Below are 19267 nucleotides of genomic sequence, written 5' to 3'. Positions count from 1 at the left end.
GGAAGAAGATATGCCCACTACACATCAGCCTTTCTCGGCAATTATCTGGTTACATAGAGGAACTGTATGATTCCAGTACCAATATAATGCACATTTGTCACAGACTTTGTTGCTTACGGCCACACCACCCTCAACATATCCGACCTTGTCCGATCTCGGAAGCCAAGCACGGTTGGGCCTGGTTAGTACTTACATGGGAGACTGCTTTGGAATACCAGGTGCTGTAAGCTTTTTCTCTTCTCTCTACCACCTGCATGTCTTTTGTTGCAACGTCTGATCACCCTGTGACACATGAGGAAGTTGGTCATCTTCAGCTGCTGCTGCTTTGTTGGCAGACACAAAGTGATCTGAGAGTCTCAGTTTCAGCTGCAGAGAATAATCACATCAGGGAAGAAGATGTGCCCACTACAAGTCAGCCTTTCTCGGCAATTATCTGGTTACATAGAGGAAGTGTATGATTCCAGTACTTATATAAGGCACATTTGTCACATATATTGTTGCTTACAGCCACACCACCCTGAATAAGCACGATCTCGGAAGCCAAGCAGGTTTGGGCCTGGTTAGTACTTGGAAGGTAGACTGCCTGGGAATACCAGGTGCTTTAAGCTTTTTCTCTTCTCTCTACCACCTGCATGTCTTTTGTTGCAACGTCTGATCACCCTGTGACACATGAGGAAGTTGGTCATCTTCAGCTGCTGCTGCTTTGTTGGCAGACACGAAGTGATCTGAGAGTCTCAGTTTCAGCTGCAGAGAATAATCACGTCAGGGAAGAAGATGTGCCCACTACAAGTCAGCTTTTCTCTGCAATTATCTGGTTACATAGAGGAACCGTATGATTCCAGTACCTATATAATGCACATTTGTCACAGACATTGTTGCTTACGGCCACACCACCCTGAACATGCCCGACCTCGTCTTATCTCGGAAGCCAAGGAGGGTTGGGCCTGGTTAGTACTTAAATGGGAGACCGCTTGGGAATACCAGGAGCTGTAAGCTTTTTGTCTTCTCTCGACCACCTGCATGTCTTTTGTTGCAACGTCTGATCCCCCTGTGACACATGAGGAAGTTGGTCATCTTCAGCTGCTGCTGCTTTGTTGGCAGACACGAAGTGATCTGAGAGTCTCAGTTTCAGCTGCAGAGAATAATCACATCAGGGAAGAAGATGTGCCCATAACAAGTCAGCCTTTCTCTGCAATTATCTGGTTACATAGAGGAATTGTATGATTCCAGTACCTATATAATGCACATTTGTCACAGAAATTGTTCCTTACGGCCATACCACCCTGAATAAGCCCGACCTCGTCTGATCTCGGAAGCCAAGGAGGGTTGGGCCTGGTTAGTACTTTAATGGGAGACTGCTTGGGAATACCAGGTGCTGTAAGCATTTTCTCTTCTCTCTACAACCTGCATGTCTTTTGTTGCAACGTCTGATCACCCTGTGACACATGAGAAAGTTGGCCATCTTCAGCTGCTGCTGCTTTGTTGGAAGACACGAAGTGATCTGAGAGTCTCAGTTTCAGCTGAAGAGAATAATCACGTCAGGGAAGAAGATGTGCCCACTACACATCAGCCTTTCTCAGCAATTATCTGGTTACATAGAGGAACCGTATGATTCCTGTACTTATATAATGCACATTTGTCAGACACATTGTTTCTTACGGCCACACTACCCTGAACATGCCCGACCTTGTCTGATCTCGGAAGCCAAGCAGGGTTGAGCCTGCTTAGTACTTGGATGGGAGACAGCTTGGGAATACCAGGTGCTGTAAGCTTTTTCTCTTCTCTCTACCACCTGCATGTCTTTTGTTGCAACGTCTGATCACCCTGTGACACGTGAAGAAGTTGGTCATCTTCAGCTGCTGCTGCTTTGTTGGCAGACACGAAGTGATCTGAGAGTCTCAGTTTCAGCTGGAGAGAATAATCACATCAGGGAAGAAGATATGCCCACTACACATCAGCCTTTCTCGGCAATTATCTGGTTACATAGAGGAACTGTATGATTCCAGTACCAATATAATGCACATTTGTCACAGACTTTGTTGCTTACGGCCACACCACCCTCAACATATCCGACCTTGTCCGATCACGGAAGCCAAGCACGGTTGGGCCTGGTTAGTACTTAGATGGGAGACTGCTTTGGAATACCAGGTGCTGTAAGCTTTTTCTCTTCTCTCTACCACCTGCATGTCTTTTGTTGCAACGTCTGATCACCCTGTGACACATGAGGAAGTTGGTCATCTTCAGCTTCTGCTGCTTTGTTGGCAGACACAAAGTGATCTGAGAGTCTCATTTTCAGCTGGAGAGAATTATCACGTCAGGGAACAAGATGTGCCCACTACACATCAGCCTTTCTCGGCAATTATCTGGTTACATAGAGGAACCGTATGACTCCATTACCTATATAATGCACATTTGTCACAGAAATTGTCGCTTACGGCCACACCACCCTGAATATGCCCGACCTCGTCTGATCTCGGAAGCCAAGCAGGGTTGGGGCTGGTTAGTACTTGGATGGGAGACCGCTTGGGAACACCAGGTGCTGTAAGTTTTTTCTCTTCTCTCTACCACCTGCATGTCTTTTGTTGCAACGTCTGATCACCCTGTGACACATGAGGAAGTTGGTCATCTTCAGCTGCTGCTGCTTTGTTGGCAGACACAAAGTGATCTGAGAGTCTCAGTTTCAGCTCGAGAGAATAATCACGTCAGGGAAGAAGATGTGCCCACTACTTATCAGCTTTTCTCGGCAATTATCTGGTTACATAGAGGAACCGTATGATTCCAGTACCTATATAATGCACATTTGTCAGAGACATTGTTGCTTACGGCCACACCACCCTGAACATGCCCGACCTCGTCTGATCTCGGACGCCAAACAGGGTTGTACCTGGTTAGTACTTGGATGGGAGACCTCTTGGGAACACCAGGTGCTGTAAGCTTTTTCTCTTCTCTCTACCACCTGCATGTCTTTTGTTGCAACGTCTGATCACCCTGTGACACATGAGGAAGTTGGTCATCTTCAGCTGCTGCTGCTTTGTTGGTAGACACGAAGTGATCTGAGAGTCTCAGTTTCAGCTGCAGAGAATAATCACATGAGGGAAGAAGATTTGCCCACTACAAGTCAGCCTTTCTCGGCAATTATCTGGTTACATAGAGGAACCGTATGATTCCAGTACCTATATAATGCACATTTGTCACAGACATTGTTGCTTACGGCCACACCACCCTGAACATGCCCGACCTCGTCTGATCTCGGTAGCCAAGGAGGGTTGGGCCTGGTTAGTACTTTAATGGGAGACTGCTTGGGAATACCAGGTGCTGTAAGCTTTTTCTCTTCTCTCTACCACCTGCATGTCTTTTGTTGCAACGTCTGATCACCCTGTGACACATGAGGAAGTTGGTCATCTTCAGCTGCTGCTGCTTTGTTGGCAGACACAAAGTGATCTGAGAGTCTCAGTTTCAGCTGGAGAGAATAATCACATCAGGGAAGAAGATATGCCCACTACACATCAGCCTTTCTCGGCAATTATCTGGTTACATAGAGGAACTGTATGATTCCAGTACCAATATAATGCACATTTGTCACAGACTTTGTTGCTTACGGCCACACCACCCTCAACATATCCGACCTTGTCCGATCTCGGAAGCCAAGCACGGTTGGGCCTGGTTAGTACTTACATGGGAGACTGCTTTGGAATACCAGGTGCTGTAAGCTTTTTCTCTTCTCTCTACCACCTGCATGTCTTTTGTTGCAACGTCTGATCACCCTGTGACACATGAGGAAGTTGGTCATCTTCAGCTGCTGCTGCTTTGTTGGCAGACACAAAGTGATCTGAGAGTCTCAGTTTCAGCTGCAGAGAATAATCACATCAGGGAAGAAGATGTGCCCACTACAAGTCAGCCTTTCTCGGCAATTATCTGGTTACATAGAGGAAGTGTATGATTCCAGTACTTATATAAGGCACATTTGTCACATATATTGTTGCTTACAGCCACACCACCCTGAATAAGCACGATCTCGGAAGCCAAGCAGGTTTGGGCCTGGTTAGTACTTGGAAGGTAGACTGCCTGGGAATACCAGGTGCTTTAAGCTTTTTCTCTTCTCTCTACCACCTGCATGTCTTTTGTTGCAACGTCTGATCACCCTGTGACACATGAGGAAGTTGGTCATCTTCAGCTGCTGCTGCTTTGTTGGCAGACACGAAGTGATCTGAGAGTCTCAGTTTCAGCTGCAGAGAATAATCACGTCAGGGAAGAAGATGTGCCCACTACAAGTCAGCTTTTCTCTGCAATTATCTGGTTACATAGAGGAACCGTATGATTCCAGTACCTATATAATGCACATTTGTCACAGACATTGTTGCTTACGGCCACACCACCCTGAACAAGCCCGACCTCGTCTTATCTCGGAAGCCAAGGAGGGTTGGGCCTGGTTAGTACTTAAATGGGAGACCGCTTGGGAATACCAGGAGCTGTAAGCTTTTTGTCTTCTCTCGACCACCTGCATGTCTTTTGTTGCAACGTCTGATCCCCCTGTGACACATGAGGAAGTTGGTCATCTTCAGCTGCTGCTGCTTTGTTGGCAGACACGAAGTGATCTGAGAGTCTCAGTTTCAGCTGCAGAGAATAATCACATCAGGGAAGAAGATGTGCCCATAACAAGTCAGCCTTTCTCTGCAATTATCTGGTTACATAGAGGAATTGTATGATTCCAGTACCTATATAATGCACATTTGTCACAGAAATTGTTCCTTACGGCCATACCACCCTGAATAAGCCCGACCTCGTCTGATCTCGGAAGCCAAGGAGGGTTGGGCCTGGTTAGTACTTTAATGGGAGACTGCTTGGGAATACCAGGTGCTGTAAGCATTTTCTCTTCTCTCTACAACCTGCATGTCTTTTGTTGCAACGTCTGATCACCCTGTGACACATGAGAAAGTTGGCCATCTTCAGCTGCTGCTGCTTTGTTGGAAGACACGAAGTGATCTGAGAGTCTCAGTTTCAGCTGAAGAGAATAATCACGTCAGGGAAGAAGATGTGCCCACTACACATCAGCCTTTCTCAGCAATTATCTGGTTACATAGAGGAACCGTATGATTCCTGTACTTATATAATGCACATTTGTCAGACACATTGTTTCTTACGGCCACACTACCCTGAACATGCCCGACCTTGTCTGATCTCGGAAGCCAAGCAGGGTTGAGCCTGCTTAGTACTTGGATGGGAGACAGCTTGGGAATACCAGGTGCTGTAAGCTTTTTCTCTTCTCTCTACCACCTGCATGTCTTTTGTTGCAACGTCTGATCACCCTGTGACACGTGAAGAAGTTGGTCATCTTCAGCTGCTGCTGCTTTGTTGGCAGACACGAAGTGATCTGAGAGTCTCAGTTTCAGCTGGAGAGAATAATCACATCAGGGAAGAAGATATGCCCACTACACATCAGCCTTTCTCGGCAATTATCTGGTTACATAGAGGAACTGTATGATTCCAGTACCAATATAATGCACATTTGTCACAGACTTTGTTGCTTACGGCCACACCACCCTCAACATATCCGACCTTGTCCGATCACGGAAGCCAAGCACGGTTGGGCCTGGTTAGTACTTAGATGGGAGACTGCTTTGGAATACCAGGTGCTGTAAGCTTTTTCTCTTCTCTCTACCACCTGCATGTCTTTTGTTGCAACGTCTGATCACCCTGTGACACATGAGGAAGTTGGTCATCTTCAGCTTCTGCTGCTTTGTTGGCAGACACAAAGTGATCTGAGAGTCTCATTTTCAGCTGGAGAGAATTATCACGTCAGGGAACAAGATGTGCCCACTACACATCAGCCTTTCTCGGCAATTATCTGGTTACATAGAGGAACCGTATGACTCCATTACCTATATAATGCACATTTGTCACAGAAATTGTCGCTTACGGCCACACCACCCTGAATATGCCCGACCTCGTCTGATCTCGGAAGCCAAGCAGGGTTGGGGCTGGTTAGTACTTGGATGGGAGACCGCTTGGGAATACAAGGTGCTGTAAGCTTCTTCTCTTCTCTCTACCACCTGCATGTCTTTTGTTGCAACGTCTGATCACCCTGTGACACATGAGGAAGTTGGTCATCTTCAGTTACTGCTGCTGCTTTGTTGGCAGACACAAAGTGATCTGAGAGTCTCAGTTTCAGTTGCAGAGAATGATCACATCAGAGAAGATGATTTGCGCGCTACACATCAGCCTTTCTCAGCAATTATCTGGTTGCATAGAGGAACCGTATGATTCCAGTACCTATATAATGCACATTTGTCAGAGACATTGTTGCTTACGGCCACACCACCCTGAATAAGCCCGACCTCGTCTGATCTCGGACGCCAAACAGGGTTGTACCTGGTTAGTACTTGGATGGGAGACAGCTTGGGAACACCAGGTGCTGTAAGCTTTTTCTCTTCTCTCTACCACCTGCTTGTCTTTTGTTGCAACGTCTGATCACCCTGTGACACATGAGGAAGTTGGTCATCTTCAGCTGCCGCTGCTTTGTTGGCAGACACAAAGTGATCTGAGAGTCTCAGTTTCAGCTCGAGAGAATAATCACGTCAGGGAAGAAGATGTGCCCACTACTTATCAGCTTTTCTCGGCAATTATCTGGTTACATAGAGGAACCGTATGATTCCAGTACCTATATAATGCACATTTGTCAGAGACATTGTTGCTTACGGCCACACCACCCTGAACATGCCCGACCTCGTCTGATCTCGGACGCCAAACAGGGTTGTACCTGGTTAGTACTTGGATGGGAGACCTCTTGGGAACACCAGGTGCTGTAAGCTTTTTCTCTTCTCTCTACCACCTGCATGTCTTTTGTTGCAACGTCTGATCACCCTGTGACACATGAGGAAGTTGGTCATCTTCAGCTGCTGCTGCTTTGTTGGTAGACACGAAGTGATCTGAGAGTCTCAGTTTCAGCTGCAGAGAATAATCACATGAGGGAAGAAGATTTGCCCACTACAAGTCAGCCTTTCTCGGCAATTATCTGGTTACATAGAGGAACCGTATGATTCCAGTACCTATATAATGCACATTTGTCACAGACATTGTTGCTTACGGCCACACCACCCTGAACATGCCCGACCTCGTCTGATCTCGGTAGCCAAGGAGGGTTGGGCCTGGTTAGTACTTTAATGGGAGACTGCTTGGGAATACCAGGTGCTGTAAGCTTTTTCTCTTCTCTCTACCACCTGCATGTCTTTTGTTGCAACGTCTGATCACCCTGTGACACATGAGGAAGTTGGTCATCTTCAGCTGCTGCTGCTTTGTTGGCAGACACAAAGTGATCTGAGAGTCTCAGTTTCAGCTGGAGAGAATAATCACATCAGGGAAGAAGATATGCCCACTACACATCAGCCTTTCTCGGCAATTATCTGGTTACATAGAGGAACTGTATGATTCCAGTACCAATATAATGCACATTTGTCACAGACTTTGTTGCTTACGGCCACACCACCCTCAACATATCCGACCTTGTCCGATCTCGGAAGCCAAGCACGGTTGGGCCTGGTTAGTACTTACATGGGAGACTGCTTTGGAATACCAGGTGCTGTAAGCTTTTTCTCTTCTCTCTACCACCTGCATGTCTTTTGTTGCAACGTCTGATCACCCTGTGACACATGAGGAAGTTGGTCATCTTCAGCTGCTGCTGCTTTGTTGGCAGACACAAAGTGATCTGAGAGTCTCAGTTTCAGCTGCAGAGAATAATCACATCAGGGAAGAAGATGTGCCCACTACAAGTCAGCCTTTCTCGGCAATTATCTGGTTACATAGAGGAAGTGTATGATTCCAGTACTTATATAAGGCACATTTGTCACATATATTGTTGCTTACAGCCACACCACCCTGAATAAGCACGATCTCGGAAGCCAAGCAGGTTTGGGCCTGGTTAGTACTTGGAAGGTAGACTGCCTGGGAATACCAGGTGCTTTAAGCTTTTTCTCTTCTCTCTACCACCTGCATGTCTTTTGTTGCAACGTCTGATCACCCTGTGACACATGAGGAAGTTGGTCATCTTCAGCTGCTGCTGCTTTGTTGGCAGACACGAAGTGATCTGAGAGTCTCAGTTTCAGCTGCAGAGAATAATCACGTCAGGGAAGAAGATGTGCCCACTACAAGTCAGCTTTTCTCTGCAATTATCTGGTTACATAGAGGAACCGTATGATTCCAGTACCTATATAATGCACATTTGTCACAGACATTGTTGCTTACGGCCACACCACCCTGAACATGCCCGACCTCGTCTTATCTCGGAAGCCAAGGAGGGTTGGGCCTGGTTAGTACTTAAATGGGAGACCGCTTGGGAATACCAGGAGCTGTAAGCTTTTTGTCTTCTCTCGACCACCTGCATGTCTTTTGTTGCAACGTCTGATCCCCCTGTGACACATGAGGAAGTTGGTCATCTTCAGCTGCTGCTGCTTTGTTGGCAGACACGAAGTGATCTGAGAGTCTCAGTTTCAGCTGCAGAGAATAATCACATCAGGGAAGAAGATGTGCCCATAACAAGTCAGCCTTTCTCTGCAATTATCTGGTTACATAGAGGAATTGTATGATTCCAGTACCTATATAATGCACATTTGTCACAGAAATTGTTCCTTACGGCCATACCACCCTGAATAAGCCCGACCTCGTCTGATCTCGGAAGCCAAGGAGGGTTGGGCCTGGTTAGTACTTTAATGGGAGACTGCTTGGGAATACCAGGTGCTGTAAGCATTTTCTCTTCTCTCTACAACCTGCATGTCTTTTGTTGCAACGTCTGATCACCCTGTGACACATGAGAAAGTTGGCCATCTTCAGCTGCTGCTGCTTTGTTGGAAGACACGAAGTGATCTGAGAGTCTCAGTTTCAGCTGAAGAGAATAATCACGTCAGGGAAGAAGATGTGCCCACTACACATCAGCCTTTCTCAGCAATTATCTGGTTACATAGAGGAACCGTATGATTCCTGTACTTATATAATGCACATTTGTCAGACACATTGTTTCTTACGGCCACACTACCCTGAACATGCCCGACCTTGTCTGATCTCGGAAGCCAAGCAGGGTTGAGCCTGCTTAGTACTTGGATGGGAGACAGCTTGGGAATACCAGGTGCTGTAAGCTTTTTCTCTTCTCTCTACCACCTGCATGTCTTTTGTTGCAACGTCTGATCACCCTGTGACACGTGAAGAAGTTGGTCATCTTCAGCTGCTGCTGCTTTGTTGGCAGACACGAAGTGATCTGAGAGTCTCAGTTTCAGCTGGAGAGAATAATCACATCAGGGAAGAAGATATGCCCACTACACATCAGCCTTTCTCGGCAATTATCTGGTTACATAGAGGAACTGTATGATTCCAGTACCAATATAATGCACATTTGTCACAGACTTTGTTGCTTACGGCCACACCACCCTCAACATATCCGACCTTGTCCGATCACGGAAGCCAAGCACGGTTGGGCCTGGTTAGTACTTAGATGGGAGACTGCTTTGGAATACCAGGTGCTGTAAGCTTTTTCTCTTCTCTCTACCACCTGCATGTCTTTTGTTGCAACGTCTGATCACCCTGTGACACATGAGGAAGTTGGTCATCTTCAGCTTCTGCTGCTTTGTTGGCAGACACAAAGTGATCTGAGAGTCTCATTTTCAGCTGGAGAGAATTATCACGTCAGGGAACAAGATGTGCCCACTACACATCAGCCTTTCTCGGCAATTATCTGGTTACATAGAGGAACCGTATGACTCCATTACCTATATAATGCACATTTGTCACAGAAATTGTCGCTTACGGCCACACCACCCTGAATATGCCCGACCTCGTCTGATCTCGGAAGCCAAGCAGGGTTGGGGCTGGTTAGTACTTGGATGGGAGACCGCTTGGGAATACAAGGTGCTGTAAGCTTCTTCTCTTCTCTCTACCACCTGCATGTCTTTTGTTGCAACGTCTGATCACCCTGTGACACATGAGGAAGTTGGTCATCTTCAGTTACTGCTGCTGCTTTGTTGGCAGACACAAAGTGATCTGAGAGTCTCAGTTTCAGTTGCAGAGAATGATCACATCAGAGAAGATGATTTGCGCGCTACACATCAGCCTTTCTCAGCAATTATCTGGTTGCATAGAGGAACCGTATGATTCCAGTACCTATATAATGCACATTTGTCAGAGACATTGTTGCTTACGGCCACACCACCCTGAATAAGCCCGACCTCGTCTGATCTCGGACGCCAAACAGGGTTGTACCTGGTTAGTACTTGGATGGGAGACAGCTTGGGAACACCAGGTGCTGTAAGCTTTTTCTCTTCTCTCTACCACCTGCATGTCTTTTGTTGCAACGTCTGATCACCCTGTGACACATGAGGAAGTTGGTCATCTTCAGCTGCTGCTGCTTTGTTGGCAGACACAAAGTGATCTGAGAGTCTCAGTTTCAGCTCGAGAGAATAATCACGTCAGGGAAGAAGATGTGCCCACTACTTATCAGCTTTTCTCGGCAATTATCTGGTTACATAGAGGAACCGTATGATTCCAGTACCTATATAATGCACATTTGTCAGAGACATTGTTGCTTACGGCCACACCACCCTGAACATGCCCGACCTCGTCTGATCTCGGACGCCAAACAGGGTTGTACCTGGTTAGTACTTGGATGGGAGACCTCTTGGGAACACCAGGTGCTGTAAGCTTTTTCTCTTCTCTCTACCACCTGCATGTCTTTTGTTGCAACGTCTGATCACCCTGTGACACATGAGGAAGTTGGTCATCTTCAGCTGCTGCTGCTTTGTTGGTAGACACGAAGTGATCTGAGAGTCTCAGTTTCAGCTGCAGAGAATAATCACATGAGGGAAGAAGATTTGCCCACTACAAGTCAGCCTTTCTCGGCAATTATCTGGTTACATAGAGGAACCGTATGATTCCAGTACCTATATAATGCACATTTGTCACAGACATTGTTGCTTACGGCCACACCACCCTGAACATGCCCGACCTCGTCTGATCTCGGTAGCCAAGGAGGGTTGGGCCTGGTTAGTACTTTAATGGGAGACTGCTTGGGAATACCAGGTGCTGTAAGCGTTTTCTCTTCTCTCTACAACCTGCATGTCTTTTGTTGCAACGTCTGATCACCCTGTGACACACGAGGAAGTTGGCCATCTTCAGCTGCTGCTGCTTTGTTGGAAGACACGAAGTGATCTGAGAGTCTCAGTTTCAACTGAAGAGAATAATGACGTCAGGGAAGAAGATGTGCCGACTACACATCAGCCTTTCTCAGCAATTATCTGGTTACATAGAGGAACCGTATGATTCCTGTAGTTATATAATGCACATTTGTCAGACACATTGTTGCTTACGGCCACACCACCCTGAACATGCCCGACCTCGTCTGATCTCGGAAGCCAAGCAGGGTTGAGCCTCCTTAGTACTTGGATGGAAGACCTCTTGGGAATACCAGGTGCTGTAAGCTTTTTCTCTTCTCTCGACCACCTGCATGTCTTTTGTTGCAACGTCTGATCACCCTGTGACACATGAGGAAGTTGGTCATCTTCAGCTGCTGCTGCTTTGTTGGCTGACACAAAGTGATCTGAGAGTCTCAGTTTCAGTTGCAGAGAATGATCACATCAGAGAAGATGATTTGCCCGCTACACATCAGCCTTTCTCGGCAATTATCTGGTTGCATAGAGGAACCGTATGATTCCAGTACCTATATAATGCACATTTGTCACAGTTATGGTTGCTTACGGCCACACCACCCTGAATATGCCCAACCTCATCTGATCTCAGAAGCCAAGGAGGTTTGGGCCTGGTTAGTACTTGGATGGTAGACATTCTGGGAATACCAGGTGCTGTAAGCTTTTTCTCTTCTCTCTACCACCTGCATGTCTTTTGTTGCAACGTCTGATCACCCTGTGACACATGAGGAAGTTGGTCATCTTCAGCTGCTGCTGCTTTGTTGGCTGACACAAAGTGATCTGAGAGTCTCAGTTTCAGTTGCAGAGAATGATCACATCAGAGAAGATGATTTGCCCGCTACACATCAGCCTTTCTCGGCAATTATCTGGTTGCATAGAGGAACCGTATGATTCCAGTACCTATATAATGCACATTTGTCAGAGACATTGTTGCTTACGGCCACACCACCCTGAATAAGCCCGACCTCGTCTGATCTCGGACGCCAAACAGGGTTGTACCTGGTTAGTACTTGGATGGGAGACAGCTTGGGAACACCAGGTGCTGTAAGCTTTTTCTCTTCTCTCAACCACCTGCATGTCTTTTGTTGCAACGTCTGATCACCCTGTGACACATGAGGAAGTTGGTCATCTTCAGCTTCTGCTGCTTTGTTGGCAGACACGAAGTGATCTGAGAGTCTCAGTTTCAGCTGCAGAGAATGATCACATGAGGGAAGAAGATGTGCCCACTACAAGTCAGCCTTTCTCGGCAATTATCTGGTTACATAGAGGAACCGTATGATTCCAGTACCTATATAATGCACATTTGTCACAGACATTGTTGCTTACGGCCACACCACCCTGAACATGCCCGACCTCGTCTGATCTCGGTAGCCAAGGAGGGTTGGGCCTGGTTAGTACTTTAATGGGAGACTGCTTGGGAATACCAGGTGCTGTAAGCGTTTTCTCTTCTCTCTACAACCTGCATGTCTTTTGTTGCAACGTCTGATCACCCTGTGACACACGAGGAAGTTGGCCATCTTCAGCTGCTGCTGCTTTGTTGGAAGACACGAAGTGATCTGAGAGTCTCAGTTTCAACTGAAGAGAATAATCACGTCAGGGAAGAAGATGTGCCGACTACACATCAGCCTTTCTCAGCAATTATCTGGTTACATAGAGGAACCGTATGATTCCTGTAGTTATATAATGCACATTTGTCAGACACATTGTTGCTTACGGCCACACCACCCTGAACATGCCCGACCTCGTCTGATCTCGGAAGCCAAGCAGGGTTGAGCCTCCTTAGTACTTGGATGGGAGACTGCTTGGGAATACCAGGTGCTGTAAGCGTTTTCTCTTCTCTCTACAACCTGCATGTCTTTTGTTGCAACGTCTGATCACCCTGTGACACATGAGGAAGTTGGTCATATTCAGCTGCTGCTGCTTTGTTGGCTGACACAAAGTGATCTGAGAGTCTCAGTTTCAGCTGCAGAGAATGATCACATCAGAGAAGATGATTTGCCCGCTACACATCAGCCTTTCTCGGCAATTATCTGGTTGCATAGAGGAACCGTATGATTCCAGTACCTATATAATGCACATTTGTCAGAGACATTGTTGCTTACGGCCACACCACCCTGAATAAGCCCGACCTCGCCTGATCTCGGACACCAAGAAGGTTGTACCTGGTTAGTACTTGGATGGGAGACATCTTGGGAATACCAGGTGCTGTAAGCTTTTTCTCTTCTCTCTACCACCTGCATGTCTTTTGTTGCAACGTCTGATCACCCTGTGACACGTGAAGAAGTTGGTCATCTTCAGCTGCTGCTGCTTTGTTGATAGACACGAGGTGATCTGAGAGTCTCAGTTTCAGCTGAAGAGAATAATCACATCAAGGATGAAGATGAACCCACTACAAGTCAGCCTTTTTCGGCAATTATCTGGTTACACAGAGGAACTGTATGATTCCAGTACCTATATAATGCACATTTGTCACAGTTATGGTTGCTTACGGCCACACCACCCTGAATATGCCCAACCTCATCTGATCTCAGAAGCCAAGCAGGTTTGGGCCTGGTTAGTACTTGGGTGGTAGACATTCTGGGAATACCAGGTGCTGTAAGCTTTTTCTCTTCTCTCTACCACCTGCATGTCTTTTGTTGCAACGTCTGATCACCCTGTGACACATGAGGAAGTTGGTCATCTTCAGCTGCTGCTGCTTTGTTGGCTGACACAAAGTGATCTGAGAGTCTCAGTTTCAGTTGCAGAGAATGATCACATCAGAGAAGATGATTTGCCCGCTACACATCAGCCTTTCTCGGCAATTATCTGGTTGCATAGAGGAACCGTATGATTCCAGTACCTATATAATGCACATTTGTCAGAGACATTGTTGCTTACGGCCACACCACCCTGAATAAGCCCGACCTCGTCTGATCTCGGAAGCCAAACAGGGTTGTACCTGGTTAGTACTTGGATGGGAGACAGCTTGGGAACACCAGGTGCTGTAAGCTTTTTCTCTTCTCTCTACCACCTGCAAGTCTTTTGTTGCAACGTCTGATCACCCTGTGACACGTGAAGAAGTTGGTCATCTTCAGCTGCTGCTGCTTTGTTGATAGACACGAGGTGATCTGAGAGTCTCATTTTCAGCTGAAGAGAATAATCACATCAAGGAGGAAGATGAACCCACTACAAGTCAGCCTTTTTCGGCAATTATCTGGTTACACAGAGGAAGTGTATGATCCCAGTACCTATATAATGCACACTTGTCACCGATATTGTTGCTTACGGCCACACCACCCTGAATAAGCCCGACCTCGTCTGATCTCGGAAGCCAAGCAGGGTTGGGCCTGGTTAGGACTTGAATGGGAGACCGCTTGGGAATACCAGGTGCTGTAAGCTTTTTCTCTTCTCTATACCACCTGCATGTCTTTTGTTGCAACGTCTGATCACCCTGTTACACATGAGGAAGTTGGTCATCTTCAGCTTCTGCTGCTTTGTTGGCAGACACGAAGTGATCTGAGAGTCTCAGTTTCAGCTGAAGAGAATAATCACATCAGGGAAGAAGTTGTGCCCACTACAAGTCAGCCTTTCTCTGCAATTATCTGGTTACATAGAAGAAGTGTATGATTCCAGTACCTATATAATGCACATTTGTCACAGCTATTGTTGCTTACGGCCGCACCACCCTGAATATGCCTGACCTCGTCTGATCTTGGAAGAAAAGCAGGGTTGGGCCTGGTTAGTACTTGGATGGGAGACCACTTCGGAATACCAGGTGATGTAAGCTTCTTCTCTTCTCTCTACCACCTGCATGTCTTTTGTTGCAACGTCTGATCACCCTGTGACACATGAGGAAGTTGGTCATCTTCAGCTTCTGCTGCTTTGTTGGCAGACACGAAGTGATCTGAGAGTCTCAGTTTCAGCTGAAGAGAATGATCACATCAGAGAAGATTATATGCCCGCTACACATCAGCCTTTCTCGGCAATTATCTGGTTGCATAGAGGAACCGTATGCTTCCAGTAGCTATATAATGCACATTTGTCGGAGACATTGTTGCTTACGGCCACACCACCCTGAACATGCCCGACCTCGTATGATCTCGGAAGCCAAGCAGGGTTGAGCCTGCTTAGTGCTTGGATGGGAGACTGCTTGGGAATACCAGGTGCTGTAAGCTTCTTCTCTTCTCTCTACCACCTGCATGTCTTTTGTTGCAACGTCTGATCACCCTGTGACACGTGAAGAAGTTGGTCATCTTCAGCTGCTGCTGCTTTGTTGATAGACACGAGGTGATCTGAGAGTCTCATTTTCAGCTGAAGAGAATAATCACATCAAGGAGGAAGATGAACCCACTACAAGTCAGCCTTTTTCGGCAATTATCTGGTTACACAGAGGAAGTGTATGATCCCAGTACCTATATAATGCACATTTGTCACAGCTATTGTTGCTTACGGCCACACCACCCTGAATAAGCCCGACCTCGTCTGATCTCGGAAGCCAAGCAGGGTTGGGCCTGGTTAGGACTTGAATGGGAGACCGCTTGGGAATACCAGGTGCTGTAAGCTTTTTCTCTTCTCTATACCACCTGCATGTCTTTTGTTGCAACGTCTGATCACCCTGTTACACATGAGGAAGTTGGTCATCTTCAGCTTCTGCTGCTTTGTTGGCAGACACGAAGTGATCTGAGAGTCTCAGTTTCAGCTGAAGAGAATAATCACATCAGGGAAGAAGTTGTGCCCACTACAAGTCAGCCTTTCTCTGCAATTATCTGGTTACATAGAAGAAGTGTATGATTCCAGTACCTATATAATGCACATTTGTCACAGCTATTGTTGCTTACGGCCGCACCACCCTGAATATGCCTGACCTCGTCTGATCTTGGAAGAAAAGCAGGGTTGGGCCTGGTTAGTACTTGGATGGGAGACCACTTCGGAATACCAGGTGATGTAAGCTTCTTCTCTTCTCTCTACCACCTGCATGTCTTTTGTTGCAACGTCTGATCACCCTGTGACACATGAGGAAGTTGGTCATCTTCAGCTTCTGCTGCTTTGTTGGCAGACACGAAGTGATCTGAGAGTCTCAGTTTCAGCTGAAGAGAATGATCACATCAGAGAAGATTATATGCCCGCTACACATCAGCCTTTCTCGGCAATTATCTGGTTGCATAGAGGAACCGTATGCTTCCAGTACCTATATAATGCACATTTGTCAGAGACATTGTTGCTTACGGCCACACCACCCTGAACATGCCCGACCTCGTATGATCTCGGAAGCCAAGCAGGGTTGAGCCTGCTTAGTGCTTGGATGGGAGACTGCTTGGGAATACCAGGTGCTGTAAGCTTCTTCTCTTCTCTCTACCACCTGCATGTCTTTTGTTGCAACGTCTGATCACCCTGTGACACATGAGGAAGTTGGTCATCTTCAGCTGCTGCTGCTTTGTTGGCAGACACAAAGTGATCTGAGAGTCTCAGTTTCAGCTACAGAGAATAATCACGTCAGGGAAGAAGATGTGCCCACTACAAGTCAGCCTTTCTCTGCAATTATCTGGTTACATAGAAGAAGTGTATGATTCCAGTACCTATATAATGCACATTTGTCACAGCTATTGCTGCTTACGGCCGCACCACCCTGAATATGCCTGACCTCGTCTGATCTTGGAAGAAAAGCAGGGTTGGGGCTGGTTAGTACTTGGATGGTGGACTATCTGGGAATACCAGGTGCTGTAAGCTTCTTCTCTTCTCTCTACCACCTGCATGTCTTTTGTTGCAACGTCTGATCACCCTGTGACACATGAGGAAGTTGGTCATCTTCAGCTTCTGCTGCTTTGTTGGCAGACACAAAGTGATCTGAGAGTCTCAGTTTCAGCTACAGAGAATAATCACGTCAGGGAAGAAGATGTGCCCACTACAAGTCAGCCTTTCTCTGCAATTATCTGGTTACATAGAAGAAGTGTATGATTCCAGTACCTATATAATGCACATTTGTCACAGCTATTGTTGCTTACGGCCGCACCACCCTGAATATGCCTGACCTCGTCTGATCTTGGAAGAAAAGCAGGGTTGGGCCTGGTTAGTACTTGGATGGTGGACTATCTGGGAATACCAGGTGCTGTAAGCTGATTCTCTTCTCTCTACCACCTCCATGTCTTTTGTTGCAACGTCTGATCACCCTGTGACACATGAGGAAGTTGGTCATCTTCAGCTGCTGCTGCTTTGTTGGCAGACACAAAGTGATCTGAGAGTCTCAGTTTCAGCTGCAGAGAATAATCACGTCAGGGAAGAAGATGTGCCCACTACACATCAGCCTTTCTCGGAAATGATCTGGTTGCATAGAGGAACCGTATGATTCCAGTACCTATATAATGCACATTTGTCAGAGACATTGTTGCTTACGGCCACACCACCCTGAACATACCCGACCTCGTCTGATCTCGGAAGCCAAGGAGGGTTGGGCGTGGTTAGTACTTGGATGGAAGACCTCTTGGGAATACCAGGTGCTGTAAGCTTTTTCTTTTCTCTCGACCACCTGCATGTCTTTTGTTGCAACGTCTGATCACCCTGTGACACATGAGGAAGGTGGTCATCTTCAGCTTCTGCTGCTTTGTTGGCAGACACGAAGTGATCTGAGAGTCTCAGTTTCAGCTGCAGAGAATGATCACATGAGGGAAGAAGATGAACCCACTACAAGTCAGCCTTTCTGGGCAATTATCTGGTTACATAGAGGAACCGTATGATTCCAGTACCTATATAATGCACATTTGTCACAGACATTGTTGCTTACGGCCACACCACCCTGAACATGCCCGACCTCGTCTGATCTCGGTAGCCAAGGAGGGTTGGGCCTGGTTAGTACTTGGATGGGAGACCACTTGGGAATACCAGGAGCTGTAAGCTTTTTGTCTTCTCTGTACCACCTGCATGTCTTTTGTTGCAACGTCTGATCACCCTGTGACACATGAGGAAGTTGGTCATCTTCAGCTGCTGCTGCTTTGTTGGCAGACACGAAGTGATCTGAGAGTCTCAGTTTCAGCTGCAGAGAATGATCACATCAGGGAAGAAGATGTGCCCATAACAAGTCAGCCTTTCTCTGCAATTATCTGGTTACATAGAGGAATTGTATGATTCCAGTACCTATATAATGCACATTTGTCACAGAAATTGTTCCTTACGGCCACACCACCCTGAATAAGCCCGACCTCGTCTGATCTCGGAAGCCAAGGAGGGTTGGGCCTGGTTAGTACTTTAATGGGAGACTGCTTGGGAATACCAGGTGCTGTAAGCGTTTTCTCTTCTCTCTACAACCTGCATGTCTTTTCTTGCAACGTCTGATCACCCTGTGACACATGAGGAAGTTGGCCATCTTCAGCTGCTGCTGCTTTGTTGGAAGACACGAAGTGATCTGAGAGTCTCAGTTTCAACTGAAGAGAATAATCACGTCAGGGAAGAAGATGTGCCCACTACACATCAGCCTTTCTCAGCAATTATCTGGTTACATAGAGGAACCGTATGATTCCTGTACTTATATAATGCACTTTTGTCAGACACATTGTTGCTTACGGCCACACCACCCTGAACATACCCGACCTCGTCTGATCTCGGAAGCCAAGCAGGGTTGAACCTGCTTAGTACTTGGATGGGAGACTGCTTGGGAATACCAGGTGCTGTAAGCGTTTTCTCTTCTCTCTACAACCTGCATGTCTTTTGTTGCAACGTCTGATCACCCTGTGACACATGAGGAAGTTGGTCATCTTCAGCTGCTGCTGCTTTGTTGGCTGACACAAAGTGATCTGAGAGTCTCAGTTTCGGTTGCAGAGAATGATCACATCAGAGAAGATGATTTGCCCGCTACACATCAGCCTTTCTCGGCAATTATCTGGTTGCATAGAGGAACCGTATGATTCCAATACCTATATAATGCACATTTGTCAGAGACATTGTTGCTTACGGCCACACCACCTTGAATAAGCCCGACCTCGTCTGATCTCGGACACCAAGAAGGTTGTACCTGGTTAGTACTTGGATGGGAGACAGCTTGGGAATACCAGGTGCTGTAAGCTTTTTCTCTTCTCTCTACCACCTGCATGTCTTTTGTTGCAACGTCTGATCAC

General features: G+C 46.8%; 46 pseudogenes; all 46 read left to right on the top strand.

Annotated features, from left to right (window-relative positions):
- Positions 1-111: 111 nt before the first annotated feature.
- Positions 112-230, top strand: LOC140293515 (5S ribosomal RNA; annotated as a pseudogene).
- Positions 231-877: 647 nt separating this feature from the next.
- LOC140288885 (5S ribosomal RNA) lies at positions 878-996 on the top strand (annotated as a pseudogene).
- Positions 997-1265: 269 nt separating this feature from the next.
- Positions 1266-1384, top strand: LOC140318197 (5S ribosomal RNA; annotated as a pseudogene).
- Positions 1385-1653: 269 nt separating this feature from the next.
- Positions 1654-1772, top strand: LOC140294904 (5S ribosomal RNA; annotated as a pseudogene).
- Positions 1773-2041: 269 nt separating this feature from the next.
- LOC140295483 (5S ribosomal RNA) lies at positions 2042-2160 on the top strand (annotated as a pseudogene).
- Positions 2161-2429: 269 nt separating this feature from the next.
- Positions 2430-2548, top strand: LOC140299247 (5S ribosomal RNA; annotated as a pseudogene).
- Positions 2549-2817: 269 nt separating this feature from the next.
- Positions 2818-2936, top strand: LOC140303964 (5S ribosomal RNA; annotated as a pseudogene).
- Positions 2937-3205: 269 nt separating this feature from the next.
- Positions 3206-3324, top strand: LOC140305244 (5S ribosomal RNA; annotated as a pseudogene).
- Positions 3325-3593: 269 nt separating this feature from the next.
- On the top strand, positions 3594-3712 carry LOC140293514 (5S ribosomal RNA; annotated as a pseudogene).
- Positions 3713-4359: 647 nt separating this feature from the next.
- Positions 4360-4478, top strand: LOC140291348 (5S ribosomal RNA; annotated as a pseudogene).
- A 269-nt stretch (positions 4479-4747) lies between these two features.
- LOC140318191 (5S ribosomal RNA) lies at positions 4748-4866 on the top strand (annotated as a pseudogene).
- Positions 4867-5135: 269 nt separating this feature from the next.
- Positions 5136-5254, top strand: LOC140294903 (5S ribosomal RNA; annotated as a pseudogene).
- A 269-nt stretch (positions 5255-5523) lies between these two features.
- Positions 5524-5642, top strand: LOC140295482 (5S ribosomal RNA; annotated as a pseudogene).
- A 269-nt stretch (positions 5643-5911) lies between these two features.
- LOC140300933 (5S ribosomal RNA) lies at positions 5912-6030 on the top strand (annotated as a pseudogene).
- A 272-nt stretch (positions 6031-6302) lies between these two features.
- LOC140292525 (5S ribosomal RNA) lies at positions 6303-6421 on the top strand (annotated as a pseudogene).
- A 269-nt stretch (positions 6422-6690) lies between these two features.
- On the top strand, positions 6691-6809 carry LOC140303959 (5S ribosomal RNA; annotated as a pseudogene).
- A 269-nt stretch (positions 6810-7078) lies between these two features.
- On the top strand, positions 7079-7197 carry LOC140305233 (5S ribosomal RNA; annotated as a pseudogene).
- A 269-nt stretch (positions 7198-7466) lies between these two features.
- LOC140293511 (5S ribosomal RNA) lies at positions 7467-7585 on the top strand (annotated as a pseudogene).
- Positions 7586-8232: 647 nt separating this feature from the next.
- LOC140288883 (5S ribosomal RNA) lies at positions 8233-8351 on the top strand (annotated as a pseudogene).
- Positions 8352-8620: 269 nt separating this feature from the next.
- On the top strand, positions 8621-8739 carry LOC140318179 (5S ribosomal RNA; annotated as a pseudogene).
- Positions 8740-9008: 269 nt separating this feature from the next.
- On the top strand, positions 9009-9127 carry LOC140294902 (5S ribosomal RNA; annotated as a pseudogene).
- Positions 9128-9396: 269 nt separating this feature from the next.
- LOC140295481 (5S ribosomal RNA) lies at positions 9397-9515 on the top strand (annotated as a pseudogene).
- Positions 9516-9784: 269 nt separating this feature from the next.
- On the top strand, positions 9785-9903 carry LOC140300922 (5S ribosomal RNA; annotated as a pseudogene).
- A 272-nt stretch (positions 9904-10175) lies between these two features.
- On the top strand, positions 10176-10294 carry LOC140292524 (5S ribosomal RNA; annotated as a pseudogene).
- Positions 10295-10563: 269 nt separating this feature from the next.
- LOC140303954 (5S ribosomal RNA) lies at positions 10564-10682 on the top strand (annotated as a pseudogene).
- A 269-nt stretch (positions 10683-10951) lies between these two features.
- Positions 10952-11070, top strand: LOC140315140 (5S ribosomal RNA; annotated as a pseudogene).
- A 269-nt stretch (positions 11071-11339) lies between these two features.
- On the top strand, positions 11340-11458 carry LOC140287655 (5S ribosomal RNA; annotated as a pseudogene).
- A 269-nt stretch (positions 11459-11727) lies between these two features.
- Positions 11728-11846, top strand: LOC140296348 (5S ribosomal RNA; annotated as a pseudogene).
- Positions 11847-12115: 269 nt separating this feature from the next.
- LOC140292523 (5S ribosomal RNA) lies at positions 12116-12234 on the top strand (annotated as a pseudogene).
- A 269-nt stretch (positions 12235-12503) lies between these two features.
- Positions 12504-12622, top strand: LOC140315129 (5S ribosomal RNA; annotated as a pseudogene).
- A 269-nt stretch (positions 12623-12891) lies between these two features.
- On the top strand, positions 12892-13010 carry LOC140291137 (5S ribosomal RNA; annotated as a pseudogene).
- Positions 13011-13666: 656 nt separating this feature from the next.
- LOC140293867 (5S ribosomal RNA) lies at positions 13667-13785 on the top strand (annotated as a pseudogene).
- Positions 13786-14054: 269 nt separating this feature from the next.
- LOC140289250 (5S ribosomal RNA) lies at positions 14055-14173 on the top strand (annotated as a pseudogene).
- Positions 14174-14442: 269 nt separating this feature from the next.
- LOC140300144 (5S ribosomal RNA) lies at positions 14443-14561 on the top strand (annotated as a pseudogene).
- Positions 14562-14830: 269 nt separating this feature from the next.
- On the top strand, positions 14831-14949 carry LOC140283147 (5S ribosomal RNA; annotated as a pseudogene).
- Positions 14950-15218: 269 nt separating this feature from the next.
- On the top strand, positions 15219-15337 carry LOC140289101 (5S ribosomal RNA; annotated as a pseudogene).
- A 269-nt stretch (positions 15338-15606) lies between these two features.
- On the top strand, positions 15607-15725 carry LOC140300143 (5S ribosomal RNA; annotated as a pseudogene).
- A 269-nt stretch (positions 15726-15994) lies between these two features.
- LOC140283139 (5S ribosomal RNA) lies at positions 15995-16113 on the top strand (annotated as a pseudogene).
- Positions 16114-16382: 269 nt separating this feature from the next.
- LOC140289100 (5S ribosomal RNA) lies at positions 16383-16501 on the top strand (annotated as a pseudogene).
- Positions 16502-16770: 269 nt separating this feature from the next.
- Positions 16771-16889, top strand: LOC140294166 (5S ribosomal RNA; annotated as a pseudogene).
- A 269-nt stretch (positions 16890-17158) lies between these two features.
- LOC140278742 (5S ribosomal RNA) lies at positions 17159-17277 on the top strand (annotated as a pseudogene).
- A 269-nt stretch (positions 17278-17546) lies between these two features.
- On the top strand, positions 17547-17665 carry LOC140300462 (5S ribosomal RNA; annotated as a pseudogene).
- A 269-nt stretch (positions 17666-17934) lies between these two features.
- On the top strand, positions 17935-18053 carry LOC140299631 (5S ribosomal RNA; annotated as a pseudogene).
- A 269-nt stretch (positions 18054-18322) lies between these two features.
- On the top strand, positions 18323-18441 carry LOC140288477 (5S ribosomal RNA; annotated as a pseudogene).
- A 269-nt stretch (positions 18442-18710) lies between these two features.
- On the top strand, positions 18711-18829 carry LOC140313318 (5S ribosomal RNA; annotated as a pseudogene).
- A 269-nt stretch (positions 18830-19098) lies between these two features.
- LOC140296980 (5S ribosomal RNA) lies at positions 19099-19216 on the top strand (annotated as a pseudogene).
- The last annotated feature ends 51 nt before the right edge of the window (positions 19217-19267 follow it).

The sequence above is a fragment of the Leuresthes tenuis genome, unplaced genomic scaffold, assembly GCF_036924035.1.
Source record: "Leuresthes tenuis unplaced genomic scaffold, fLeuTen1.0.hap1 SCAF_1, whole genome shotgun sequence".
NCBI classification, from domain to species: domain Eukaryota; kingdom Metazoa; phylum Chordata; class Actinopteri; order Atheriniformes; family Atherinopsidae; genus Leuresthes; species Leuresthes tenuis.
This window is presented reverse-complemented; position numbering and strand designations above follow the sequence as displayed.